We start from the raw sequence: 15,002 nt of genomic DNA on the forward strand, positions 1-15,002 counted from the left end.
GGACCCCTCAGTCCGCAAGCCGACGCTCTATCCACTGAGCCAAACCGGTTTCGGCAAGAATCTCTTGATTGGAAGAAATTGTAAAAAGCATCCAACTATCTGGTGCTTGAGTCCCAACTTCACCTCCGCTTACTTTTCTGGTTTCTCTCCTCTAATATATTCTAGTTAGATTTTGTCTCAAAATGTAGACCTCAGAAACTAATCCGATGCTCCAGGTGCACATTGACAAATGTAGAGAAGACAATGACCTGTCCTCTTCCATGACCTGTCCTCTTCCTTTCTTCTTTCCTCCATTCTCCCCCCCCCCCTTCCTTCCCACTTTTCGTCCTGTGGTAAATACTTATAGAAAGCCTGCTCTACGTCTGGCACTGTACTAAGTGCTGGAAATAAAAATGAGGAAAAGAAAACATGGCCCCTACTTTCATAGAGTTATAATCTAGTGAAGAATACAGAGAGGAATCAAATAATCACATAAATAATTGCAAAATTCTATCTGTGACAAGTCCTAAGAAAAGTATATAGTTTTATGAGAACCTGTAAAAGGAGGATTTGAGCTAATTGGATCAGCATTCATTTGATAGATTCATCCAATGAAGGGATAAACTACTAAGCTGACCAAAGCCAGGCACTGAGTTCTGGAGCATGCCTCTAGGCATCGGTTCTCAACCTGTGGGTCGCGACCCCTTTGGCAGTCGAACGACCCTTTCACAGGGGTCGCCTAAGACCATCCTGCATATCAGATATTTACATTATGATTCATAACAGTAGCAAAAGTAGTTATGAAGTAGCAACGAAAATAATTTTATGGTTGGGGGTCACAACATGAGGAACTGTTTTAAAGGGCCAGAAGGTTGAGAACCACTGCTAGAGGTTGTGCTCCAGGCTAGTTTCAATTTACCCATCTGTGTCCTCTGTGCTGTTCAACCAGTTGAGGACTGCCTCATTGAACTACCATCTGTAGATAATAAATGAAGTTAGAACAGAGTATTCCCCTAGCATCAAGCTAAGATTTCTTTCAGAATTAAATTTAAAAAAAACATAAAAATGAGATTGTTCCTCTGTAGGAGTAATCTATAAGTAAATACCTAAGGTATCCTGAGAAACTGTTATTTGTGATTACTGTAAACAGGGCATAAGCTTCTATAAGGAATGTGCTATAATGTGCATGTTTGTGTCCTGCCCCCCAAATTCATATGTTGAAATCTACTGCTTGATGTGATGGTATTAGGAGGTAAGGCCTTTGGGAGATGATTAGGTCAGAAAGACAGAGCCCTCATGAGTGGAATTTGTGTCTGTGTAAAGAGGTTCAAGAAAGCTCTCTTGCCTCTTCCACCTTGTGAGGACAAAGCAAAAGGTATTGTCTATGAACCAGAAATCAGGCCCTCACAAGTCACCAAATCTGCTGGTGCCTTCTTAGCCTCCAGAACTATGTGCAATACATTTCTCTTGTTTAAAAGCTACCAAGTCTCCAATACTTTGTTATAGCATCCGAATGGACTAAGACAGAATGAATGCATTTACTGTCCAAATTTTTCATAAATGCTCCGTTGGAAGAAAGAATGTGGCCATAGAGGAAGAGACATTCATATGGAGAAAACAAGAATCAGGGAGCATGGAAATGTGTTCTGTGTGCCTCCAGTCTTAACTAGGAGACGTGAGCATTCTGTCCTCTAGGCAGATATAGCTGGATGTAAATGGTATAGCCAGTTGACCCATGGACCATTTGATTCCCAGTCAGGGCACATGCCCGAGTTGTGGGTTCAATCCCCAGTGTGGGGCGTGCAGGAGGCAGCCGATCAATGATTCTCTCTCATCGTTGATGTTTCTCTCTTTCCCTCTCCATTCCTCTCAAAAAATATGGAAGTATCTAGGTCTTTGTTACACTGATGTATCAAAAAATTATGGTTTCATGGGTACTGAGTTTCAGTCTGGGATGTTGAAAAAGTTCTAGAGATGGATAGTGGTGATGGTTGCAAAACAATGTGAATGCACCTAATGCCACTAAACTGTACACTTCAAATAATTCAAATGGTAAATTTTATGTTATGCATATTTTACCAAAATTGTGAGCCTGTAGCTCAGATGTTAAGTCCTCATGACATGGCTGACATGCCCCCTGTCTGCCACCACCTTTCCCCAGCCCCAAACTGTGTGAAGGCAATGAGCTGAAAGTTCTGGATTCCTCCAACCTGGCTGAATCCTCACTTACTTAGGATCTGCTGAGGCCACAGGGAGTGTCTCTGTGAGGATCCAAGAAGTGCCGGAGAGCCACAACTACCTGTTTCTTTGCGAACCTTTGATCTGGTATGCTCTTTGCTCTGCTTGCTAGCCAAAGTGAAGGCAGGCCAACTGAAAGTAGGCTTGGCTGAGACTCAACAAGTCATTCTCACCAGTCCTTTCACCCAGGCTACAGTTAGGCAGAGCTCAGGGCTCTCCCAGATTTACTAGTAAACCAATGACAACATAATCTAATTCACTGTCTTTGTTCTTACCATATATATTTGGACTTTATATGATACTTATACAGAATTTATATATCAGCCAAAATATAAGAAGACTGCTCTGTCTTTATAGTTCTCATTATAAGTCAATATTTTGGCAATTGGTTTTAAACATCAGTTTTGTCAGTGAGAGACCCTAACTTTCAAATGTGTCCGTCATCTGGTGTTTGTGGGCATAAGAACTGATGATCAGGCTGAGGTCCCTCTAAGGGGCTGGCCTCTATCAGCTGACTTCCCTAGAGGCCATCTTTTCTTTTTAACCATCACACCTTCCAGCCATCATTCTTTATCTTGTCCATTTCACACTGACATCCATTGCTTTGTTGAATTTTGAACATACCTTGTCTCTTAAATTTATGTAAATATTTAGAGTAGCTAAAACTTCCTTGTAACCTTTTTATTTTCTTTGGCTACAATTTTTTTCTAATATTGTTTCTACCTATTGTTAACATTTGCCAACAGCCTTGCAGGTAGGTGAGGCCAATTGACTAGTTTCATCCAATGAAATGAGAATGGAAATAAAATTCGAGACTGTGCTTAGGTATTTATGCACGGCTGTGCACGGTCACATCCTCTTTTCTGCGTCAGAGAAAACTGATGTCTAGGTCCCTAGGTAACTGTGGGAGCATTGCTTCCTGCTGACCTACCTTGGGTATGTAATGCTGTTGTGTCATTCTGTTTCCACAATTTAGCCAAGCCTATCCTGACTGATAATCCTGTTGCTTCAGGAAATTCTCTTCTAAGGCAACAATTGTCACACACTACATTAGCATACACACCTGAAAGAGTCTACATGCACGTGATGCTTTACCCATGTGTAGATTCTGGAGTCAGAATGCTGGTATTGAATTTGGGCAACACAATTTACTAGCTGTGTGATCTTGGGCAAGTCAATAAATTCTCTGAACTTATTAAAATGAGGATGAGAATAGAGTCTACCTCTGAAGGGAATTGTGAGAATCAAATCAGCGAAAATACTTAGAGTGGTACCTGGCACATAGTAAATGTTTGGTAAGGTGTTTGCTATAATTACTGTATGTAACAGGACCCTCATGAATATCACTATGATGAAAGTGTGAAGCATTTTGAGAATCTGATATATGTGAGTGTTGTTATAAATCAATATATATAAAATTATGATTATGGGTGTTTAATTTTATTTACCCAAAAGAAAAATATATTAAGCCTAATCTTAAAGTAGCTTATAAATAATTTTAAAACAGACAGACTCTCCCTTCCTTACAGATAATGAACAGCTGTTACACATCTGTCCTCAATTTAGAAGTTTATGTTTAGCAACTCCACACAATAAACAGTTTTCTCTCTGGCTCTGGTCTTGGATAGACAATGTTATGGTCAGTCTATTGAGCTTGTGCATGGACATACATTTCAAGTAAGCATTATCCGATTACGGCTTTAAAAGGTGATTTGGTTTATAACAGAATTTCTTTTATTTTTTTTTTCAAAAGATAGCCAATAACTGGCATATTCCTAGTAAGTGTTTATTTCAATTCTATATTTCCCTTATGAAAGGACTAAGGAGAAAACATAACCTTGTTATATTTTAATCTTTGGATGTTATATTCTAGTTAAATCAAAGTTGTGTCCCTAATTTAGGTCTATTGAGTTGCCTTTACGAAAGTTATTTGCTATGCAAAGTATATGTTAGAAACACAAATTGAAAGAAAACTCCTACAATGCTTATAGAATGTTACATTTGTCTTTTTCAGAATAGCTTTTCGTTCAGTAAATTGTAGTCAGAATATAATAATTATGAATCTGAATATATTTTTATGTTTAGGGATAAAGTAAGATGGCCATGACCAAAATGAAGGCTTAGGCTTTAAGAATGAAAACAAATTGGAAAAATGTTTTTAAAATAAAAATGTACAGTTAATTTTCCATGGAAAAGGGCAAAAAAATTCATGTAATTTAGCTTTAACAAAAGCCAAAAACGTGTCTCCCCAGTTCTTACCATCCAACACTAAAATACTGTTTTTCATAAAATAGACATTGAGCAAATGTTTTCCCGGATAGGATCCACAGAGCGGTCATTCTGTCTTTCTCTCCACACACAGCCAGGGCTGGGAAGAGCAGAGAGCTTCATGATGAATCGACCTTCACAGTTGATGAGGAAAGCAGTGGAGCATGAATGTCAAAAACCTCTCCCATAAGCCTAGTGACCAAAATAGTGTGATCTGCAAATGGAAAGAGGTGGCAGGAAAGAAAAGAGGACAATTCAGATGCCAATGAACAGCCGCAGAATTTATGGTTGTTTTTCTCTCTAGATTAGTATTCATAAATTAGCTCATTTCTATATGTCGATTGTACTTGGAAATGTGAGGATAATACTAGCTAGCTGCTGTCATTTGGATCTTGGCATTTGGATCTCCACAAAGTCTCCAACTTTGCTTTTGCAAACTCATGAAAAGCTAAATTGCCATAAAAAATAACTTCTGCCCTCACTGTGTCTTCCATGCTCAAAATGTCTTCAAAGATAAATCTTCAAAATTATCAGTACTTTAAAAATTCTTCCTTTTGGCCCAGCTGAAGTGGCTCAGTGGTTAAGCATCGACCTATGAACCAGGAGGTCACGGGTTTGATTCCAGATCAGGGCACATGCCCGGGTTGCAGGCTCCATCCCCAGTATGGGGCGTGCAGGAAGCAGCTGATCAATGATTCTCTCATCATTGATGTCTCTGTCTTTCCCTTCCTCTCTGAAAACAATAAAAAAATACATTTAAAAAAATCTTCCTTTTTCTTTTTTTCATTTCTTAAAGTTTTAAAGCTCCTCTTTAACAAGTATTTTGTGATGTTTTTTCTTGCTGTTCCAAGATCTGAACACTTAAAAAAAGTATCTCAGACATAGTTTATACTTGACAATCCTATATAATAAAAGGCAATTATGCAAAGCGACCGAACAGCGGAACAAATGGTCACTATGATGCACACTGACCACCAGGGGACAGACACTCAATGCAGGAGAGGCCCCCTTGTGGTCAGTGTGCTCCCACAAGGGGAGCACCACTCAGCCAGAAGCCTGGCTCACAGCTGGCGAGCATAGCGGCTGTGGCGGGAGCCTCTCCCACCTCTGTGGCAGCACTAAGGATGTCTGACTGATGGCTTAGTCGGACATCCCCTGAGGGCTCCTGGACTGCGAGAGGGTGCAGACCGGGCTGAGGGACAACCCCCCTGAGTGCACAAATTTCATGCACTGGGCCTCTAGTTTTCTATAAAACCAAGTCTGTCATTGAATGAAACCATTTGGCAAAATTAAGTAAGCAAAGATGAGAATCTATAACATAGGTGCATCATCCCCGATTCTGTCACTTTATGTATTTTTGATAGGACTCAGGGTATATGTTGACAGTCAGAGGCTGGTTTCTCTAGCTAGGTCTGCAAACCAGAATCATCCATGACCTTAAATGCATATGTTGGGAGTTGAGGAAGACAAGTTACATTTATCGAGGGCCTACTATGTACAGTCACTATAGTTTATCCATGTAATTTTATCTCATTCTCACTACTAATTATCGGGGTAGATATTAAAATTCTTTTTTAATCAAGAGGAAATTGACAGTTGAAAAGTTGATGTAATTTTCTGGAATTTGGGCTCACTTTGGTGTGACTCAAAAGCCCAAGCACTTTCCACTGCACCATGCTCTGGGCTCTTCACTATTTCTTTCTTCATTATCTGTTTCAGAGACTGCAGCTACATGGACTTATCAGAATATTTATAACTAGAGGCCCGATGCACAAAATTTATGCAAGAGTAGGCCTTCTTTCCCTCAGCTGCCGGCACTGGCTTCCCTCCAGCACCCGAGACCTGGGCTTCCCTCACAGCACCGGCTTCGTCCAGAAGGTCATCCAGAAGGATGTCCAGAAGGACATCTGGTCTAATTAGCATATTATGCTTTTATTATTATAGATACAAGTATAATATAGCAAGATAACAAATTGGAGTGGGAAGTACCAAAAAGATTTACGAGACAAAGATATGTATGTTTATCTTAGAACATTTTAAAATTATAGCAAATACCAAGCTAAAAAAAAAATCAACCAAAGTTCTTCACCCAAAATCATCCATTTTGGTGTATTTTCTTGCAAGATTGAAAAAAAACACCCCAAAACCATAACTCTTCCCATATAGACACTCATCTTAATTTCTAACAACTTAATAGAATAATGGCGTGGTGAGATGCATTGGTGGGAAAACCTGCAGGTACACACTGGGCTGCTTGGCCAGGCCTGACTCACAATGCAGTTGATTTCCAGGGTGCAATGCAGGTTTCTCATGCCTCATCACTGCTGCCTTGGAGGTGCTGGACCATTTTATCAGTGTGAGCATCTTCTTTTAAAATGTAAGTATGGTAGAGAAACAAATTACTAAAAAAGAGAGGAAAATACGAAGATGTGAGCTTTGATTGCTAAAACACACAAAGACACGGCCAGCTGGCAGAGAGAGCCTACATTAGAGGTGCGCTCGGCTGCATAGAGAGCAGCTCTTTCCTGCGAGCTAATGGAGTGCAGGGGCCGAAGCCACCAGACATCATCAGCTGTCTATCTGTTCGGTGGGGGAAGGGCGAGACGCAATACAGATTCCTCAGCTAGGGGTCACTAGACGCCCTTCATACACTGCAGGGGAAGAACATTGAGCAATTGAAAACAGCTATGCTGAAAAACATGGCTTTTGATAATAGTTCTTTGGCTTCTCTCTTTTGTTTAATGCTACTAGCATGCCTTTTACTGTAATGATTTATCAGAACCTTAATATTATTCAAACTGTAAGTCAAAGGTATTTATCCCAATTTGTGTTCATTTCTTTGGCTAAAACAACTCACTAGATTAAAAAAAAGTGACGTTTCAAGTTTTTTTTTTCATGTTACACATTAAAAATGATTATAATTGTTTTGTGTTTTTCTCCAGTTTATATTTTAAAAAATCACATATGAGTGGGAATAAAATGATTACTCTGAAAACTGCTTTAGCATTTTAAAAAAATCAGCAGTGATTTTCATGTGAGTATTTGCTAGACAAGCCATCCTTTCTTGCTCTGGTTATGATAGCCTTCAGCTAATTCTTATCTTTCAAATGCTTCATGTCCTATATTTCATATAAAAGTGGGAAGAAAACCAAGACTGAGAAAGACAAATGATTTTGGCTTGGTTACCACAGAGTTGGGAGGGATCCCTAGAAAAATCTCCTTTGGAGGACTATGCAGGGGGCCCACCACAAGTACATTTATTTCTTTGGTCAGCAAATTATGCCTTAAGTTAGATAAAGCAGGCTAATGCTACTGGATTGCAATGCAGCAGTTTGAATACAGATGTCATAGCCATGCTTAAAATGTAAGAATGGCTTCCATCAATACACTGTAATAGGATTGAAGAATTACTTTCGCCTCAGTGGCTCAGTCCCGAATGTTCAGCGACGTCCTCTACATAAATTTGGCCCCATAAGTGGAGAAGACTCAGTGACCATCTCTCCAGTGCAGTCTGGGACAACAGGACAAATAAGTGCCTCTATTGCTCATCCTGGGATCTGTTCGCAGAGGTGCTGTTCTGCCACAGACCTGATGGGGCAGCGGTTTCCAAAGGCCCCACAGGCTGCCAGAGCCATGCTCAGATCTCTTCTCACCAGAACTGGGCCGAGTCACTCCTCAGTGTTCCCAGATAAAGTACAGGACATCAAAATAGTTCATGGGGCATATGTATACTAAAATAAATAAAAAATTTAAACATTTATACTAAAATATATCTCTATCTCTATCTCTATCGTGTATATGTATATGTATATATATGTATATGTGTATATATGTTTATCTACATCTATCTATATCATCATCTATATCTATCTCTCTATAGATAAATAGATAGATATTATCTTAAATTCAAAGTTAATTGGGTGCCCTGTATTTTTCTTTACTAAACCTGACAACTTTATTTCTGTAGTAAGGAGAAATTACTTCCCTCTTTGGATAGAAATTCTCCATTTTCTTCTTCCCTAAATTTAAGGAAGGAGGGACATGACATTTTTGCTTGTGAGTCTGTTCTCCAGATGAAGACTCACCCATTTAGATGGAAAAGAACCTAGAGAATTACTGTTTAGTCAGACTAGTCCAGAAGTCTAGGAATTCAAAATACTTGAAGTCCAAGAGTTATGTATCCCCAGCAACGAATCCCATCCAGACAGTTATCTATATATATAAAAGTGTCCCCGCAGGAGTTAGACTGGGAGACTGGGAGTTCGATCACTTGCTATGATGTATGCTGACCACCAGGGGGTGGCACGGAACAAAGGAAGGTCCCGATTGGCCCTGATCACCAGCCAGGCCTAGGGACCCTACCTGTGCATGAATTTCATGCACCAGGCCTCTAGTTACTAAATAAACCAGCCTAACAGCTCATGCAGATGGGAATCTGGAAGGTTCCACCTTTGCTTTGATTTTGCTCTTTTGGGAAATAACTTCCCCATGCTCCCATTTCATCTCCATTTCATGATTCCATTAATGGGGGAAGGCAACCAACTTAGATAATAGTCTCAGATAGAGTTGGTTTTATTTTTTTAAATCTGTCCATGGTGGAACACCTCAAAGAGAGGCAGTCTTGAAGTAACATGTAATATTGTTCATATCATAAATGTTCTTCCATAATTGCTATGCCCTTTCAGGATTAGGTATATTCACAAATGAAAAAGTTGGTTGTTCACATTACCTGAATTGAGGAATGTTGGAAACCTTTTTATGTTAAATTAGAGGCCCAGTGAACAAATTTGTGCACAAGTGGGGTCCCTAGGCCTGACCAGTAAGTAGGGCCAATCGGGGCCCTCTCTCCCAGTCCTGATCAGGGCTGAGCCAATCGGGGCCTGCTGGCCAGGGGGAGGATACAGGGAGGGACCATGGGAGGTTGGCGGCCGGCCTGGGGGAGGGATCGCGGGAGGTTCGCTGGCCACAGGAGGTTGGCTGTGGGAGCCCACTGACCACCAGTGTTGACCACTGACCACCTGTGTTGAGCGTCTGCCCCCTAGTGGTTAGTGCGTGTCATAACGACTGGTCCACAGGTTGTTCCGGTCATTCTGGTTGTTTGGTCATAATGGTCGCTTAGGCTTTTATATATATAGATTCTTTTCCCTCTCTAGATGCACAATACTTAAAAGATCAGAATGTAATGTTATTTTTAGCTGGTCTCTTTTTAAATCTCCACAAAGGAATTGTTAAGGCATTAACACTTTAAAACAGATGGCCTTACAGGGAGACTGGACTTCAGACAGCATAAGCGTTATAAATCTGAATTCAAGTCACTAAACAGTGCAGAAAATGGGTGAGGGGGCAGTGGTAGGAAGTGAGAGTCATACCCAAGAAAAGTGTCATTTGTGCCATCATGATGCCTAGGGCTGGTCCTGACTCATGCTCTTACTCTGTTCCTATGTGTGTCTTGTTTTTAGTTGAAAAGAGAGTTGGTTTTATTTAACCAAATCCCCTTCCCTCCTGCTCTCTGAGTGGGATCATTCACCCCTGGCATCACTTTGCTCTAGTGCAGGCTCTTGGACCCAATTTAGACACCAGGTAAGGTGCTAATGAGCTTTTCCTGTTACCATTAACTTACTGTGTGGCCTCAGGCAAATCCCTTAACTACTCTGGGCCTCAGTTTTATCATTATAAAATACCAGAGTGGCATTGGATGGTCTGTCAGTCATACATCACCGAGGGCTTATAATCAGTTCAGCAGAGACCATATATTGTCTCATGCATCACTGCTCTACCCCTCACTAGTCATATGTTCTCCGGCAATTTATTTAATCTCTCTTTGCCTCTATAATCAGGGGGAAATAATACTTACAAATTATGATGTTATGATAATAAAATGAGGTAGCACATGTGAAGCACTTAGAACAGTCTTGACACAGAATAACAGTTAATAACAGCCATTAGTTCCTTCAAGAATAATTTTTATTTTAAAGAAAACGTTAAGCTATATCAACATCCCTGAAATAGTGCAAGCTCTAAGTTATCATTATAGCTGTTCATGAAGCTATGTTATTGTTGCTTCCTACGAATATTGATCAACATAAACTTTAAAAAGTAAAAATGGACAATCTCATCACCAATTGCTCAGAATTCAAAGTGAATAAAGACATTTCTTTCCCATATATTGTACTCGACAAACTAGAAAAAATAATCTAATTTCTCCTCCCAAATGATTCCCATCTTTTGATACTTAGCTCACAAAGCGGTTCTTAAGATAAACAAAATACAAAGGAAGATCACACATCTCCACAGAAATGATTTTCAAATTAAAATTTGAAATGCCACGTCAAAAATTTTACCTCTCTCAACTGACTTTTAATAAAAACACGTATTTCTTAATGGAGTCAATTGCAGAGATCTGTGGCATGAACAAGAATTTCAACTCACCTCCTTCCTTCCTTAGACTTCTTTACAAAACAGTTGGCTACCTGCTGGAGGACACTGTTTCCCTTCCTGTTACCACTCATCTCTCTCACCACATTCCTGGTGCTGTTCCTGAAAGGAGCAGCTACTCAAAAAAATTCTAGTAACTGGAGTTTCCGCAGAAGCATATTAAAGCATTTAAGAATTGTGCTTAATAGGAAGTGATTAAGTCATTTATGATACTAAGCCTGTCCTGTGTTGTAATGAGTTTTTCATTTGCCTTATGTATTTCTACCTTGATAGTTGCACATGCATTGTTTCATTTTACCATCCTTTTCCTTTTTTTGGAATTTAGAAAATGTTAGCTTAGGAAGTGTTTAACCTGACAAAAATACATTATTTAAAAAAAAATCCACCTCAACCCAGAGGGATGGCATTAAGTGGAATCCTGTGTATCATGGAACACCTAATGCACACAAGATGTGGAGCGTGTTCCTTGATCAGAACTTTTAAATACTAAGTAGCACTAAATGGGAGAAATAAATCAAATGCAAGGATAGCCAGAATAATGAACAGTGACGATGCTTCATACTCACACCCCAGCAAAGCAATATGAAAAAGTGATCCTGGCTGTCATGAGCTATTACTGAGTGAAGAACTTCTTTTTTAGTCCTTCTAACTTAAAAAAAAAAGACAGAAAAAATGCTGGAGGAAAATAGCCTTCTTTCCTGACTCCCTCAGATTAGTTGTCAGCAAAACAAACTGCTATGTATCATCTGTTTGGTGACAGAAAAAATATATATTGAGATCAAAGATAATCATGGTACACCTGGTTATTATTTGTAAAGACTTAACAGTAAGTTTTTAATGATTAATTTATCTGCCACATAACGCCTTCATAGATCATGTGGGACATCAAGGGAGGAATGTGGTACTGCATTTCTAAAGCCGCTTTCTATGTCTCTGAATGATAATAGGCATGGAAGCCATCATTAGTCTTGTGAGACGATGGTTCCTGTAGGAATCTCCTATGTGTTACCTTTCAGAGGGAAGGTCAACAAAGCCACCCCCTGGGATTCCCCTGCAGGATACAGCTAACACAAGCATAAACTGTATGGAAATGGCTAAATTATCTTTACTAAGACCTTGGTCTTTCACATCCATCAAGCCCTTCTGAACTAGTAAAACAGATAAGCACCCTGCTGGCAAAAGTGTTACTATCCTTACGCTTGTCATGACTGGCACTACAAATTTCACAATAAACAGGCAGATATTTGTCTTGCTTCCTTAAAAAACAAAATAAGTGTGCCGAAAGACATACACTGGCAAGGACAATTTGTTTTAATGGGGAGCAGACTGGAAGAAAAGAATTGCTAAGTGGATTCTGTGTCACTGTTTCTCTCAGTCCCTCCTCAAAAGACCCTTAATCCAGAAATCCAATCGTAACTGCTATCAGAGCACATGGAGAAGGTAATAGGCATCTGACAAGCCAAAACAAAGCAAAGCAGGACCCCATGGCTGCCGGGTGGGAGGGGGCGGGCAGATTTATCCACCCTCACGTCTCAGCTTCCTGAGAGTGGAGCCCGTGTCAATGCCTCATCCTGACACCTAACTCATGGGGGAATTGTAAGTCATCAATACCAATGACTGTAAAACACTTTGTAAATAAAAATGGCTTAGAAGTTCCAATTAACAACAGAAAGTAACCCTCTGGGATGTGCCAGGGAGAAGTAACTACAGCCATAAATAAGCAATGGTTGGTTTAGGTTCACCTCCTATTTCAATGCCATTAAAAATGGGCTTCCTTCCCATCTCCAATCTGAAGACCCAGCTATGATTTCTTTTCTTATCTGCACTACAAAGTGCCGTGGTTTATGAGAGGAAGGGTTGAGGAGACACGGGACTGTTTTAACACCAGTACTCAGTGCACACATACATATTCCGATCTCTCTTCATGAGAAATGACTACAGCAATCTGGGGTGATATAACTAAAGTAGCCAACTGTGTGACTATTACATATGTGCCTCTCAGGAGCAAGAGGCCTAAGAAGCTGCGGTGGGGCAGCTTTCAGTGTACTTTCATGCTTGTCCGGTCCAGAACTTTGACCAACACACACAATGGATTGATTATAAGTGTGACCCAGGAAGTGTCCACTAAGCCTGTGGCATTTTCCAGCCATGCTGGTCACTGACAATGTATCACACTCGTACCTGTGAAGAAAGAGGGGGTTTTGGCTCTCTCTTGGTCTCTTCTTCATTCGCTCTGGGAGATGCCAGCTGTTATACTGTGAACTGTCCTATGGAAAGGCCCACATGGCAAGAAGCTGGGGGAGGAGTCTGGCCAAAAGCCAGCAAGGAACTAAGGCCCTCTGTCCATCAACCTGTGAGAAACGGAATCTTGCTAGCAGCCACGTGAGTGGATTTGGATAAAGATCCTCTCCTCCTTGGACCTTTAGATGACTGCAGCCCCACTGACACCGCGATTGCAGCCTTGTGAGAGACCCTGAGCCAGTGATACCCAGCTAGGCGGCACATGAATTCCTCACACACTGGAGATTTGAGATAAGAAATGATTATTGTGGATTTAAGAAGATTTTGTTCGTGCATATGGCTAGAAGATGAATTCTTCCTCCTCCACCAGGAATGAAGAACTTCAGGCTCTACCGCTAGCTGACCAGCTATGGGATTCAGCAGCAGATCCACTAAATAGGAGAGCCATTACCCTGGTTTATTTTATTTATGGACTATCCCAACCCCCCTGCTGCCCACTAGGCTTTACTCGCTCTTGGATGCTTGGCAGAATGCCGTGCTAACAGAAAAAAGATGGAAGGAGAACTGGGCATAATGTTAAGCTTGCAAAATGTTATACGGAAAATTACAACTCTAGGAGAAATGAAATGTTGGTCTCTGAAATCCATGGCATTCCTCAATCTTCCAATATGGCACACAGTGAGAGTTTCAAAGAAATGAATTCATGTAGAAAGAAAGCTCAGGTTTTTGTTGTTGTTGTTTTTTCTGGGAATTACCAACAAATGTGTCTAAACAGTGGTTTTCCATATAGACAGTCTTGATGATACATCTCAGAGAAGTCTACCTGCAGAGGCTTTGTTAAAAATTAAAGGCATTATTAGTTTTACTTTTCAAATGGCTGTTCAAAGGTGTGTGGTGCGAATCCATTCAGATTTGAGAGCAGAGCCTTCGGTGTCAGCAACAGCATCAGTGGAGGTTATGAAGGCTGGGCAGGTGGTGGGAAGTGGAAGCAGAGAGGAGATGCTGGTCCCTTCAGGGGTAAGGCTGTGGAGGTAAAGCAGAGCTGCTGGATGACCTGCCGGCCTGAGGGTCAAAGCCCACAAAGGAGGAGGAGGCAGCAGTGTGGGGTCGGCTCCCACCCAGAGGGTGGGGCTAGCTGGCTGAGCACAGCCAAGAACTTCTTTTTAAAAAAATTCTTTATTGTTTAAAGTATTACATATAGTATGACATATGTCTCCTTTTTCCCCCATTGGCACCCCCACCTCCCAGCACATGCCCTCACCCCCCTAGTGTCTGTGTCCATTAGTTATGCTTATATGCAGGCATACAAGTCCTTCAGTTGATCTCTTACCCCTCACCCTCACCCTCCCCTGCCTTCCCTCTGAGGATTGACGGACTGTTCGATGCTTCCATGTCTCTGGAATACTGCGCTGCTGTAGAAAAGAAAGAACTCTTTCCATTTGCAAAGGCATGGTTGGACCTAGAGAGCATTGTGCTAAGCGAAATAAGCCAATCGGAGAAAGAAAAATATCACATGATCTCACTCATTTGTGGAATATAATGAACAACGTCAACTGATGAACAGCTGAGAACTTTTTATCTAGATGGTTTTATTGATGACTTCTATTTTGGGCGCAAGAACTGTGTGAATGAACAAGTGGCCAGTTTTCCTTTGTTGTGGTGAATTGTCAAGTGCAACTTACACTTGAAAAGTTTTTAGATTGCACAGTGGGTATGCTGCATTTTATATTTTATTGGGCATTTTGCTCCACTAAGTGGTAAAAAGGACAGAGGCTACAGGTGGGGTTGCTTTATTTATGAGGGTCTAATGGAGCAGTTCAGGCAACTGCAACATCATTTTT

At 40.7% G+C, this 15,002-nt stretch overlaps 1 pseudogene; it reads left to right on the plus strand.

The window, feature by feature from the left end:
- Window positions 1-13,508: 13,508 nt before the first annotated feature.
- On the plus strand, window positions 13,509-14,321 carry LOC102417210 (annotated as a pseudogene).
- The last annotated feature ends 681 nt before the right edge of the window (window positions 14,322-15,002 follow it).

Source organism: Myotis lucifugus, unplaced genomic scaffold (assembly GCF_000147115.1).
Source record: "Myotis lucifugus unplaced genomic scaffold, Myoluc2.0 scaffold_240, whole genome shotgun sequence".
NCBI lineage: Eukaryota > Metazoa > Chordata > Mammalia > Chiroptera > Vespertilionidae > Myotis > Myotis lucifugus.